General features: G+C 26.7%; 1 long non-coding RNA gene across 11 annotated transcripts; it reads right to left on the bottom strand.

Annotated features, from left to right (window-relative positions):
• Positions 1-3528: 3528 nt before the first annotated feature.
• On the bottom strand, positions 3529-13425 carry LOC127066016 (uncharacterized). 11 transcript variants are annotated; one of them, XR_007782250.1, is made up of 5 exons: positions 12967-13425; positions 12679-12742; positions 11938-12607; positions 6800-11382; positions 3531-6543 (listed from the first exon to the last, which is right to left on the bottom strand). It is a non-coding gene; the product is annotated as an uncharacterized LOC127066016 (long non-coding RNA). The 11 variants fall into 11 exon arrangements; XR_007782249.1 differs by having other exon boundaries at positions 12679-12739; XR_007782253.1 differs by having other exon boundaries at positions 3529-6543; positions 6800-7416; positions 8827-11382; positions 11938-13425.
• Positions 13426-15458: the final 2033 nt, after the last annotated feature.

Below are 15458 nucleotides of genomic sequence, written 5' to 3'. Positions count from 1 at the left end.
CAGTAAAAGTGTTAAAAATAAATAATATACTCAAATCATTCATGAAAATAAATTGAAATATCTCAAAAGAAATCTATTGTTTCCATTACGTTTCCTTCTTTTCTTTCGATTACATTACATGTTTACTACCATTATCATATATCTGTGACTGATCCGTATTGAAAGTATAGCATCACAGATATGTGACAAAGTCAATTCTTATATTATTTCTGTATAAATAAATAAAAACATGCAATATACTTTGTAGAATTTTGCAAAAAAAGTACTGGGCTGTGGGCGAATTTTTTCTCTGCGGCACAATAGCGAACGTGTTAAAAATTTTTAGACGGTCTGTTTGAGACTTTAATTCGATTCTGTCTTCATCTCTATATCTCTAATATTCCATATGGTACACTTGAGTATCTTTAAAAGGTCCGCGATTTCCTACATTGCCTTTTTTTTTGTAATGAAACGTTATTAATTAGTGTACGTCGAATGATATACTATGCACAACGAACAAATCTTGATGTTCAGTGGTTAATTTATAATTACAGGTTTGACACTTAATAGATTTCAAGTTGTAAATGAAACAAAAGGTAATAGAAAATAAAAACTATATTATACGACAGTGATTATACTGCACTAACTAGACAAATAAGGAAAGATAACTGTGTAGTATCTAATCTTGAAGAATTTAAAGAAAATAATGAATATAATTTGAATAAAGTGAACTAGTACAAACTTAAAAAATACTTAGCAGTACTTATTGCTAGTAATTTAGAAAATAATTAGATAAAGGAATGCTCCAAATAAAAAGTAACGGTTCAAATTCAATTTATCTAACCAGTACCAAAAAAAAAGTAAAAAGTAACAAACTTCCTCTTTGTAAACTTTCCTTGGAATAACTATATTTGTTCCTTGTTTTCTCTATTTTTATCATCTGTAATGTTGTAATTTCTCCAGCATAGAATGTGAAGTAGGACATTCTCTCTTTTTATTTCCTTTATATTCTTGGTATAAGCAAGAAGCAATTTCAGCTTTAATATATAAGAAACGGTATTGACGTTTTCTTTTTACATTATATAAAAAACAATTTCTTTTATATAAAAGCAAACTAATTACTACTGTTAACTGCAATAAATAGAATACGATGCAGAGATCATTTTTTTGATAGAATTTTTATTTGGTAAATGTAATTAGGAAAATAAGTCTACTCAATATATGGATTCATTATATAATTTTACTGTATTAAAGCTGTTATAAATTTTACTTATTAATTACTGTATTATTCAAGGTCAATACTTTTTTAGGTTTCTTTGCCACATGTCTTTATTGTATTTGTTAGTTATATCATGTCCACAAAATATACTTCATAAGTGTATCCACTTATTATGATACTATTTTATTATTTTTATGGTCAATTCCATTTGTATTTGTGAAGAGTATATTAACCATATATTAACCATCTATATATTTTTTTCATTTCTTTAAAAGAAATCAATACTTATAAATCAATTGTCAAATTAAATTAAATGAAATAAATTGTTTTGCACAGTTCTGGACTATTTTATAACTACATTTTTACTTATCTCTGTGCCAGGTAATTGGACAACATGTTTTATTTTACCTTTAATTTCATTTATCTTTACTTTATTTTTAATATTTATTTTAAGATTATGTATAATTCCAGATGAATTACATTATAAGAAAATTTTGTAATATCTTTCTTTGGGTTTAGTATACTTTTTTCGAATAAAATCATTTATTCATTAACAGAAAATTTTTTACTTATGAAAATACGATTAAAATTTGGAAGTAGTCTATTAAATAAATTCATATGTCTCGTAAATTATCTACTTCCCTTAAATTATTATTTCAATGAGCATGTAAATTGTTGCAAAATTATATTTTAGTTTTAATTACTTAGCATTATAATAAATTCATTGTATCAGAAATAGCTATCATATCTGATTTCCAATGAATAACAGATTTTGTGGCTAACCATAATTGGACGCGAAAAATTCTTAATTAACACTTCAGTTTCCATATTTCAGGTCTATAATGTTATAGTAAAATAAATTATATTAAAAATAACATTCTATATACTACCTAACTATAGCTTGATATGATATGAAAGTTATAAAGCTATGTTATGTGAAAATAGCATTAAAATCAATACAAAAGTACAATAAAAAAAAGAAATATTATATGAACCTTTATATAAGATATTGACTTTCATATAAGGTTTGTGACCTCAATGTTATATGCTATTACAGAAAGTTAACATAGGAGTTGAAAGTAGATAGATTTGGTCATGTAACAATCCATATATCATTTAAGTTATTTATTAGTTTTATTACTTATTCGTTCAAAGATAAACAACAGATATATGTGCTAAAAAATCAATCTAACATTTAACTTTTAGATAAAGATAATTCTGCATCGTATCAAATATGACAAAATAGAGGATAAACCAGAATTATTAATCTTGTAAAAGTAGGTACGTGAAAGTAGAATAAGTATATTGACAATATTAAATGAGTAAAAGAAAATAAATCTTGAAAGTTTAAAAAATTTTTAATGTTTACAAAATCTAATATTAATTATTTAATTCAATGTTCTTATATATAATTTTAAAAAATTTGTAGTGATTGCGTGAAAAAGAGTAATTCTAAATTAGTCAAACTATAAATATCAACAAAATCACTATTATCAAAGAAAAAGAAAAAAAGAGAATATTTTCTCAACAATAATAATATTAAAAGAAAAAATATGTTTGGTTTGAAATTTTACCGATGAAAGTAATCTTTAATAGTTCAAAATGTATTATTGGTCATAATGAAAGTGAAACAACAAATCATAAATGCTGTGAGAACGCAATAAATAGTTACAAATCATTATCTTCAGTAAACATGATTGATCATCGTAAAGAAGAATACATAAAGATATCTATGATGAAACGAACTACTAAATAAAATGAAATGTATAGATTTAAGAACATTTTACGTTGCTATGAAAGAGAAGTAACAAGAAAACATGTTTTTGTCGATTGTTTATAAGATTATTTTTCTAAAATGAATAACAACACTTGTATCTTACAACTCTTTTCATAAACTGACTTCAATTATCCGACACTTCTTTGAATTATTCTTCTTTGATACTTCTCGTTTATCGTTCATTATCTTTCTTTAGGCTGTGTAGATGACTTTAAGTTTTGTCATTTTATTTTTGAAGAGACTATTCTATTCAACTAAGTACCTAGATTTATGTCCTCATATTCTATATTTATTGAGATAAATAAATAAATAAAGAATATAAAAATATGTATAAATCTTATAAAATATAAAGATGTTCCGGCATCAGCAATTAATATTATTGTAATATAACTTATTCATTTATTCTAACAATGAAAATAACATACCTATGTATATTATTAAAAATAGATATTTTTATATTAAATAAATAATATGTTTCGAGTTGTGTGTATTATATAGTATATTACTATGTTATTATTATTATATGAAACACACACACACATACAAATACAGATATTAAGTCCTGCTTTATTATTTATATTGGCCATATTATTTATATACATATATCTATATTGACCATTTAATTATAGAAATACTTACAATTAGTTAATAAAAGTACAAATTAAATAAGTGAGAGTTTAATAAAATTAATGTTAATAAAATTCTATAAAGTATGTAATATTTTAATGAAATAACAAATTAGAAAAATTATTAATTTTTTTTAAGAAAAAATTCATGCGTCGTCCACTAATCTTCAACTTAGCATGTCTTTTATGTGGTCTTAACAACGTAAATATTATTTTATTTATTCATATTAAGACTTTTTTCATCGAATAACTGTCTAAATTTTAATATAATACAAATGAATATATAATAAAATATGTATAAATGAGTTTTCTTATATTATATTAATATAAATAATGGAAGTCTTTGTCACATACATATATGAAATATATTTATTTGTTATATATTATAAATATATAAATAATTATTTATATATATTATAAAATATATATAAAATATAAGTGATATATTAATTTGTGCATATTATAAAACTATTAGAACAGTTACTTTTACTATATTTAAGATTATTTTAATCTTTTAAACATTATTTGTATTTATATATCCTCTTTTTACGAGCAATTCTAGTTATTACGTGCTCACACACACACACTATTTTATCGTTTACAGATCTAATAAGAAGCTAAATCCCATTAATTTTATAGTAGTTAAATACATAATTTTATTAGAATATAACAAACTGTAAAAATTAGTATTTTTTATCAGTATTTTTTAAAGGATCGTAATAAATCTGTAAAAACTTTTGCGTCTTATTTCGTATATTAGGATCAGTGCATCATAGAAGATTATCATTAACGTAATACTTCTATATAAGAAGTCTGGGTTATTATTGATAAAAGGAAGGAGAAAATATTTCTTTTGAAAAAAAAAGAAGTCGAATCAGAATAATTTTTAAAAGATAAAGAGTCTGTAGAATTATAGACTGTAGGATCTAATAAGATCTCTGTAAGACAATTAATTTTTAGTTCAGAATATACATCTTTTGAGAAAGTAATTTATTAATTCCCGTCGAATTTTTGCGTATCTACGTATCTGGCCATTTGTTATTCGTATGGATAAAAAAGGGTTAGAATCGGTTTAAGTTTGGATTTCCCCATTTTTCATTATTATTAGCGCATTAGTAATTGTATACGGTGCATTATACATCTTATGCTTGTCGCTATATTAGATAACGGATTATACATACATTTATTTTTATCTGAGATTTTTCACTTTTATATACCTAGAAAAGGTTTCATTATTTTGAATGTGAAATTAACCACATGGTAATAAATGCGAAAATATTCATTTATTAGTACGCTTATGCACTATTATCGAGCGAATAAATCTACCCTTTTTACGCAGAGACAAGTAAATGTACCGCGGGGAACTAGACTTGATGCCTAATACTGTTCTTCAACAGTTTAACTGCTAATTATTATTTGTCCTACGATGTCAACATGATGGTCATTTGCTATTAAAATCATATTTAATAAAAATTGCTACTATGCCTTCTTCACATAATATCGTGTAAACACATACATACATGCATACATACTCGCGCGTGTAATAAATATACAAAATATGTATATATATCACTTTATTAGTTAATATAAATAATTAGAAAATTGAGACATTTTTTTTTTAATTTTTCTTTTGAGTCTTTTAATCCTTTTATACCGATTTTTTGTTATATCTTATAGATGTTCATGAACAATATGAATGTTTTAATTAATGACTTTTTTTTGTGATATCAATTCTTCTGTATTTACTATCTCCTGTTGCTGCCATAGATTGCTTCATCAGAATATGTTCTTTTATACTGCTTGATTGAAAATTGTGCCAGGAATAAAAACATTCATTAATAGATAAAATTGAAATTCTATTTACTATTTTAACTATTACTATTATAATTATTATAACTATTATAACTTAAATTGCACAAATTAATTGGCCACTGTAAATATAATATTCGTTCAAGTAGTTCTGTCCTGCTTAGAATTATAATCGTATCCATTATGATTGTAAGAAGTAGAAACATTCAACCAATTCAACATTAACAATTACTATTGAGAAAAATTTAACCAATGTTCTATTTTCTGGAAGTCAAATTCCCACTTTAGCAAATAATGTTCAGTTTTTTACAAATACAGTTTTTGTACAAAATTTTTTTCTTAATCTTTTGTAACGAAAATAAAATCAAAGGTAGAGTTATTGTTAAGAAGTTCAATACTTGATTATGATGTTCGTAATAGTACTTTAGTTAGATTTTATAAATATGTTTTTATTACGGTGAAATATTAATAATTAATTAAATAGAAATATAATAAACAAAAACTGAGTTAGATTTTCATGCGTTGTAGTATTTACAGTGTTGAAAATATTTAATTATAATTAATTGTAAACTCAACATTAAATTTTTCTCTTGTGCAGTGGCGTAAAATCGGAGCAATTATATTTTTTATTAAATGGGTAGTCTTTAAACAGGTTTCAGATAACATCTAACTCACTTGGAGTTCTTACAATTTCAGGGAAAGAGTAATTTCCTGTAAATATGTGATTTGTGGTTGGAACAAAATATAAACTTATATAAATTATCACTAGAAGTTGGCTGAAGTTGTGGTTTAAAAATTCAGTTTTTAATGCATTTTTAATAATAATGTTCTTTACTTTTATTTTTTATCTCAGAACTGGAAAGAAAGTTTGTGGAAATTTATAGAAAGAGTTTAATTTTCTGATTTGCAAAATTTGTAGAAATGTAATTTTTCTTACATCAATCTTTCCAATCTTTTGTAGCGTCATTTACTGCAGTTAAAATTTTAGTTATTTTATTCCATAAATATATGGAATTTTTTTACAATAAATGAAGATATTAACTTTTCTTTTACTAATTTCGGATGTTTATTCTTGTAATGTTCTTTGTTCACATATAATTTTTGTATATCTTTCTTCTATACAAGCTATCTATCTGCAATACAGAACAAAATTTGTATAAAAAGATAATGAATATGCATTATCAGTAGTAAAATTTTATTTTTAATAATTTGTAAATGCCAATCTCTTTCCAATCAAAATTTGATGCAAATAGTACGAGTTCCTAAAGGTCATATCTAATATGAAGAGAAATATTTTTATATTTTTTTGTACTCTAATACATTCAATTAATTTTAAATTCATATCAGTTTTATAACGGCCTTGTTAAAATTATAATTGATAACACATACCTGTTTTGTATAAGGTAACTTCACGCAATAATCTGTTTTATCCAATCTGTGTAAAATAAGGGTGAATTATTATATGTATATAATTAAACCATAATTTCGAACAGAAACTCTGTGGAAAATTGAGTAATTGTTAATATTGATTGTTTCTCCATTTTTCAGTTGATATTTCTATTTCTTATAAAATAGGTATAAGTTAAAGAAAAGATCAGTTTTCTATACGAAATAAAGATTTTTGAAACAAGCTTTTAATTGTGTGAAAATTGCTCTTGGAAATTACTTATTTGCAGACATGATTTTTGCAAAGAAAATAACATTTAAAAAAAATTGTGCACTCTTATCTGGTCATACTCCTCCGTTTTTTCCACTCCTTTCCATTTTCTGCTTACCTATGTTCTGTGGAATCACGTTACTTATTATATCCGCATCGCTGTTTGGTTTCTGATAATCTCTCCTTCCTTGTGGATCTTAATTCCTGAAATTATCAGTTTTTTCGTAACTCCAACATTGTGGAATATCATTCTCTATTCTTGTGTTACAGATTCATCCTCTTGTCACGTGTTGATTCTTGTGTCCTTGAGAATTTTTTAACATCAGATATTCGATGTTCCTTTTCGTTCCTAAAAGTGGAATTATTGATTGATATGTTTTTCAGCGAATATATAATACTTAATTTAAAATTTGGCACTTAGAGATAGTTAAAGCCACATTCTTTTTGAGATGAGGATCTCGAATAGTTTCAATAAAGCCTTGACAAGCCTTTTTGTCCTTGTGCCTGTTCGGATAAACTTCTAGAATCAAAATCCCTGTGTTAGTAGCGATCTCCTATAAAGTCTCACTTGTTTTTGTTCATAGTGCTCCAATTTTAGAAAAATGCTACACTTTTACTTGTCACTATACTTTAGTATGTGACTTCAAATTTACATGACGTTATGGAGGGTTAACTCGTCATCGCAGCTAATCTGATTAAATATTCGTTTCAATATGTGTATAAAATTAATAAGGCTATATCTTGTATCATTATACATCTAGTTTTATATACATATATGGAGGTATAATACATAGTTTCATAGTGAAATCCCGTACTATCTTACATTTGTTTTTTTTTTATTTAATTTCTGGTGTTGGCAATTGATTTACAAATATGCATGGCCAAATCATTTACAATAATCCAATGGAGGCTCAACAGTGTCTCTCGTCAAGAATTTTTTTTTTACATGTTTAGGTATACATTAATTCTGTTTATAAACAGATGCTATACGGATATATATAATAATTTTAATATTTATTAGTAATTTGGTGCAGGAAGATATACTTAAAAATATAGAATATGTAATGTAACAAAATATTGCTTATACTCCTAAATAGTTTTTCTTTATTTTTTATAGTTTTTTTTTAATTTTATTTATTTCATTATTTCTTGTCAAATAATTTTTCGTACTTTCTCAGTTATTTTCTTTCTTTTATTTATTTCTGAATCGTGTGCATTTGAGAAATCAATTTAATAAAGGATTAAACTTCATAATTACATTCAAAGAGAAATATGAATGATAAAATAATTATTTTGATAAGAAACAAAGAAGAAAGAATTGAACACTTTCTGTAAAATTTCAAAAAATGAGTTTCTCTTTTTTTTCTCTCTGTTTCTCTTTCTTGCATTAATCAACAGTTTCAGAATATTTATAATGCATCTTGCATTTTTTACATATCAACGTTGAACACTTATTAGTGCAACGATATGCATATTGGTTTTTATGATTGTATATTCGCACAAGGCGTGAATGCAAACTTTATACACTCCAATGCTTATCGGATCATTCTGCTCTTTCTTTCTTTCTTTCAAATATCGTTTATTATCACGTATAACTACAAAGGAGTTATTATATTTTTGGTATAGAATGATTCTTACAGCTAAATATTTAAGGAATTCTGATGCTTCGTAAAAGTAATATTAGGTTCTTATTCTTCTATCTCCCCTAGTCCATTGATTAAAACGTAGTTGAAAGGTAGCTGTCCAGTGGATACTTTACCTTAATCTTCTTTCATTTGGTAGTTTTTGAAAACAATCGAGTATAGTGAGGTTTGGATGTTTTTCTAATCTTTCCCAGTAACGTTCTCAATATTTAATAATCTCAAAATTGATTGAGAGTTGCTTCTATATCATCATCTCAATTGATTGAGAATGCAGTCTCTATGTTGTTGGTACTGGTTCCCCAAGGGGCGTTTAGTATTTTTTTCATAACATTGATTTGTAACCCTTTTATTTTGACTTCATTGGATTTTGCAACTGTGCTCCATAATGTTATATCATATGTCCATTTATTAAGACTTTATACAGTTTTGTTCTTAGTACATAGTCGGGGCTAATGCCATATGAGTCATCATATTTTATTAAGTATTGTGTAAATTTTCATTCTGATTAGGTGTATGTGCGGTTTTCATGTAAACTTTTTATCCAAGACCATTCCTAGATACGTAATTACAGTTTTAACCGGAATGGATTCATTGTTTAGTTTAATAAATGTTGGGTCATTTTTGTTGCGAGTAAACTGTACGTATCAACTTTTAGTCGTATTAATTTTAATACCCTTACTAGTGATCCATTCTGGAAATTGGAGAAGGTCTTATTGGAGCTTTTGTAATGAGTCTTGGTTGTTTTCATTATGTATACGAATCGTATCATCTTCAAATGTGAGGATATTATTTCTTATTTAGGATGGCGATTATATAGATAAAAAATAGAAATTGGGCCAATACTTTTCTGTGACATTGTCTATTGATATCTACATACGTCCGATATCTTTTTCAGGGCATCAATGAAAAATATTCTATTAACGAGATAGTTAATTATGATTGATGATATATCCACTAGTAATTTGTCTTGGAGGTCTTGGATTAGTTTATCATGCAGTATTTTGTTGACAGCTTTCTCTAGGTCAAAAAGGACAATTGCAGATCTCTTTGTTCAAGAAGGCGTATGCTATTTTGTTGAATACTTTGTGGACTTGTTCGATAGTTCCGTGGTATTTCCTGAATCTGAATTGATGGTTTGGGATGATATTTTGGTATTTGTCATTATATTCTTAAAAAAATCTTTTCCAGGATTTTAGACATAGTTGAAAGGAGAGATATGGGTTTATAGTTAGCCAATGTAATTGGTGATGTCCTGGTTTTAATATTAATATAATTTTTGCACATTTTCATGCTGTGGGGAAGTAGCTTAGTTTTACATTGCATTATACAGGATGGTTAGGTATCTACTTGTTTTATCAGTATATAGTTGTAGGAGTTTTCCAGTTATTAGATTTACTCAAGATACTTTCTTGGGATTAAGCTTATTGACTAAATCTTTGATTTCCTTAAACATTGTACTTAGTTGTATTATTTCAGGTTGATATTAATAGCCAGGATTTCTACTATTCGTATAAATCCCTAATTGAATATAATGTGCTACTTTTAGAATTTTTGTTGAATTGGTGATTCTTTCACCATTTCTGTCATTCCAACTAGGAATGCTTATCTTTGGTGTTGTGTTTTGAGGTTCTTGATAGTTCTCCACAAGGTTTTCCTGTTCATACATATGTTCTAAATAGTATTGAAATGTTAGATTTCAAAACATGTGCATGTGTTTTCTTCTTTGTTGTATTAAATAGTTTATTCTTGCTTTATCATGTCTGTTCTTATTTCTTTTCCAAAGTTTAATGGCTAGCCTCCTTTCTTTTATCGATTGTAAAATATGTTTGGGAATTTTTCAGTTTCATGTACTAATTGTTTGGTAGCTAGTGTGTTTCTATATACAGTCGTTTGAAGAATGATCGTGAAATCTTCAAGTGCAGTGTTAATATCTTTGGTGGTTTTAAATCTGACATTACAGATAAGTGTGGATTCGATCATATCTCTGAATCCATCCCAGTTGGTTAGTTTTGTAATTAACATGGTAGGTTGTTTATAGGGTAGTCGTAAGTTAATTTTCATCAGAACCAATAAATGATTGTCAGTTGTGTGTATTGAGGATACTAGTGTTCTGTAATTTGCTATTGCGAATTTCAATGATATTTCTAATTACAAAACCTCTTGCTATTACTAATCTAGAACCCCAATCTGTGTACTTGCCATTGAAATCGCCGGCGATTATGTATTTCCTGTGTCATAGTAAAAGAGATTCAAAGTTCTGTATTGTGACCTTTTTAGCAAGGGGGATGTAATTAAAGATGAATGTTATTTGGATCTTATTTATCATCACTGTTATAGATGTTGTTTGCATCTAATCCATTTGTGTGCTGTTAATCGGCATGTATGTAATTGTGTTTCTGATGAAAATAGTAGTGCCTCCACATGCTCTGCCCGTTGCAGAAGGAGTTATATAAGTCTGGTATCTGTGTATTTTGTAATAGGATTTATCTATTTTATGTGTCTTTAGTAGCAAAAATATATCAATGTCGTGGATTGAGAAAAATGTTGTTGAGTTCGTCGATTTTTAGCTGGAGAATATTACAATTGCATAATATTACTTTGAACTTATCCATCTTTGGTTACTAATTTTGTTAGAAGTTCCATGACTAGTTTGAATTGAGTCATCATTTATTCTATAAACAGAAATATTTTGTTAAATCATTTTTTGGCCAGTGCGTTGAAACTGTTATCTATAGCTATTCTGCTAATATTGATTTTTTGGTAGCATTTGCGTAAGATTTGTTAGGATTTGTGGTTAAAGAATTTGCTGAGGGACTTATAATGTAGCTGCTATGCACACTATTTTTGATGTTTACATGTAGATTATTTATTTGATCTTGGGTTTTTGTTTATTTATTTTAGTTACTAAATTTTTCCTCACTTAATAGTTCATGAGCACCTTTGCAATTGCTGTAGATAAGTTTATCTAGTTTATTTCTGTTGGAACAATTTTTAGACGCATGTTGTTTAGCACATTTTATACATTTGTATTCTTTATTGCAATAATTGTGTATATAATTTGGTGTGTATGCTTGGCAACATGAGCATTAAGGAATGTTAGTACCTGTAGTTCTAGATTCAATTTATATTATTTGTGTGAGGCAGTTTTATGATATTAAAAATTTTTTTGTTGTATTTGGCAGACTACAGTTCTACTGAAAATATTTTTAACTAATTGTATTACTCACGTGCAATGCTGTATGTCCTTGAAAATACAGCTCTTGCTTGATTTGTTTAATGGAAGTGGTATAATGTAAACCTTTGATCCTTCCCTTATACCTCCTTTCCTCTTTTGGTTGAAATATATAGTTGCTAGTATTTTGAGTTTTTAAAGTTTTAATAATTTAACAATATATATCCATGACTGAAGCCTGTTTTTTTATCTGTTGGTTATTGGTTTTATAGTTATATGTATCCTTGACAGATTTGTTAAGAACTTCGATTAATGTATATACAATGTTGGCTTGAATAAATAGTGGAGGAGTCTTCGCTTAACGGTTCTTTGCTTAAGAACAAGTTTGTTTCACTGTTATTCGGTTATATGTTTTATGAAGTATTGCATCAATTGGTGAATAAGATATTGGAATTTATTAACCATTTTTTAGATGTTGATACTTTAAAGATTGTTGTTATTCGTAGTAACTATTGGTATTACTTTTTTTAGTAGTAACTTTCCTTTTCCTGAGTCTTTTGTCTGACATTCTGGATATTATAGATATCTCTGCGTCCGTTTCAATTATTTAGCACAAGTCAACTTGCATTCTGATATCGAATATAATACGATTAATTTTTTGTTGTACATAGTCATTTCCCATAATTGGTTGTATATTTTGCTTCATTTCCATTTAGATTTCCTTGCTGCACGGGAAGTATACACTAGCTATAGTATCTATACTTGAAAATTATCGTAATTGTGTACTGTATATCACCTTCGAAGTGTGAACAAAATACATCTGCTCTTTTTGAAGGATAACACTGAACTGGATCATTCTGCTTGGTATATATAAATATATATATGAATATGTTTGTACGAATATTTACATACTACTTACAGATATCGAAAAATTGAGTTGGAAAAGAGTGAGTTTTTCATAAATTTGTGAAACTAAACAAATTTTAGTTATTTTATTAAAACAAAGTTCACTTTCTAAGTATCGCTATATATTTGTAAACTTGTAGTTACATTGTTTTGTGAAAGAGATGTTTTATTTACTTACGTTTCTTGAAATTGTATAAACATTTTAGTTATTATTAGCCATTATGAGAAAATTGATTTATATTTGTAATATTGATAAATACTTAAAGTGAATATCAGCATTGATTATTAAACACGTACACATATGCGTATATAGGTTTTGTGCATTCAAGTTAATAAAAAAAGCGGAAATATACTCAATTTATTTATCTAGTTTCAACATTATTATATTTTCTCTTATGTACGTGTGAGTATTTAAAATTAATATTATTTTTTCTATAATGTGCGTGAAATTTGCGTGGGTACGTTTTTAACATCTCTTATTTATAAATAAATAAGAGAAGAGAATATTTATAATGGCACTATTTATTTTGTTATTTGAAAAATTGTTTACGTTTTCCTCAAGGTACATAAAAACAATTTTATTATTAACTAAATAAACACATTTCTTCTTAGCTACTACTAACGTTTTCTCCTAGTGCAAAATATATAGCAGGAGGCAGAGAAATTCGATCCTCTAATTGTGAATGAGTGTCAGTGTCGTTCGGTCGCGGTGATGGAAATGCATCATGATCATTTATCAGATATCAGCAAAATGTGCATGCTTATGTTGATCCAATGTGCATTCATATATATTCACAATTAGGTGCAAAAAGAAAAGAAGATAACATTTACATTGAAACTATATATAGTATCATTTCGAAATTTTAGTATTATTTCCAATTTTTATGTTAACAAAAATGAGAAAAAAAATATTTTAAATGAAATTATTATAGCATTACTTCAAAGATTATTATAAATTTTCTTTATTAATTATTTATTTCTAATCATTATTTTAAGAGTTATATAAATATGTATATACATACTCGATACGTATCTTCCTCTCTCTCCCTCTCTCTCTCTATCTCTTTTTTTCTCTATTTCTTTCACTCTCTTCTTCTCTTCTTTTTTTCTTTTACCAGGAAATATACGTATATTTTCAAAAAGATTAAAGAAAATATTTCAAATTGAGCAATCTAGTGTTCTTTTATAAATTTTTATTTCTCTGTGAAAGTTTTTCATTAATTAAGCAATTAATATTGCAATTTTGGAATACTTTTTTAGTCCATGTGACTTAACAAATAAAAGTAGTAGACATAATGAACGGTAAATAGAGTGTTTAAGAATGTAAATTTATGAAATAATAAAGATCGTGACTAATATAATAATAAGATAAACGTGACTTAAAGAAGAAAATAAGTATCCTTGGAAATATCAGTAGCAAGAAAGATGATGAAACGGTAAGAAAATTCGTTTAATTTTATCCATCATATAGCTCTAATGTTTAACGTATATGCTTACTCCGGTTTATACAATTTTAGTTTATGGGTCACAAATTATTGTTTTTGAATTATTACAAATTATGCTACTGTACAAAATTTCAAATAAATTTTTTAAAAGGTTTTATAAAAATTTCTCGTTTCGGAGAGAAATATACAGAAATTGTTTTCTTGCAATTATTAATTGGAAAGTTTAGTGCCAGAAATAGTAAATTGATTTTAGCTGCAATGACAATATCAATAATAAGCTATCAAAGTTGCGCAATTGATATAGACGATACGTTTGATAAGGGCTCAAATAATTTAAACTGGGGTTGAGATAGTAATGACAAATATAATTCGAACAGTTGTTTAATTAACGTCATTGATACGAGACTAATATAAAATCACAAATATATATGTAGTATCGAGAATTTTAGTCGATCCTTTGTCGTGAATGTGAGTGAGTCTGTGTGCATAAGTGTATCGTCCCTTGTTTCGATCCACTTTCCAAGGCTTTATTTAGAGTGAATGAATGTATGTGTGTACGTATGCTTGTAAGAGCCCAAGTCAGGCTTGGATTTACAAAGAAAAGGATAAAAGGGAAGGCGAACGTGATGATTGAAACAGGACAGCTTTAAGAAAGACGAAGCAACTAAGACGCGACTTAAAACGTTTTTCATTTTTCTGTCTAGTTTTTATTAATTTTCTTTAGTAAATTTTTTATTTTATTAAAATCACTGATACTACATATAATTCATACTGATCGATTTTTATCATTTTTTATTATGTAACTATGTGTGATTGTATAAGTTTAAAATTTGTTTTTTTTTTTGTTTTTTTCCATTGCTAAAAATATCTATAAAAATGTTTCCTCCAAAGGTATACCAAATTTTCGAAACATGGATTTTTAACAAAATTGAGTTTTAATACGTTTTAATGTTTTTGCCATGTTTTAACGATTTTGGACTATTGTGTGGCGTGAAAAATGTATTTTACATTTTATGCGAACAATATTCGACGTTTCGAATCTATTTTTGATGTTTAGACGACATTGTTAAAGTATTACATTCATATAAAACGATGTTACATCGTGAGGACGCAACTATAAGAGCGTGTTTAACTGCGTTTTTCGCATCTGACTAGTAACGGTATTATTCTCACGGAGAATCTAACCTCCGTTTCTTCTTAATAGTCAGTGTGATAGACCTATTGA

Source organism: Vespula vulgaris, chromosome 9 (assembly GCF_905475345.1).
Source record: "Vespula vulgaris chromosome 9, iyVesVulg1.1, whole genome shotgun sequence".
Classification (NCBI taxonomy): Eukaryota; Metazoa; Arthropoda; class Insecta; order Hymenoptera; family Vespidae; genus Vespula; species Vespula vulgaris.
This window is presented reverse-complemented; position numbering and strand designations above follow the sequence as displayed.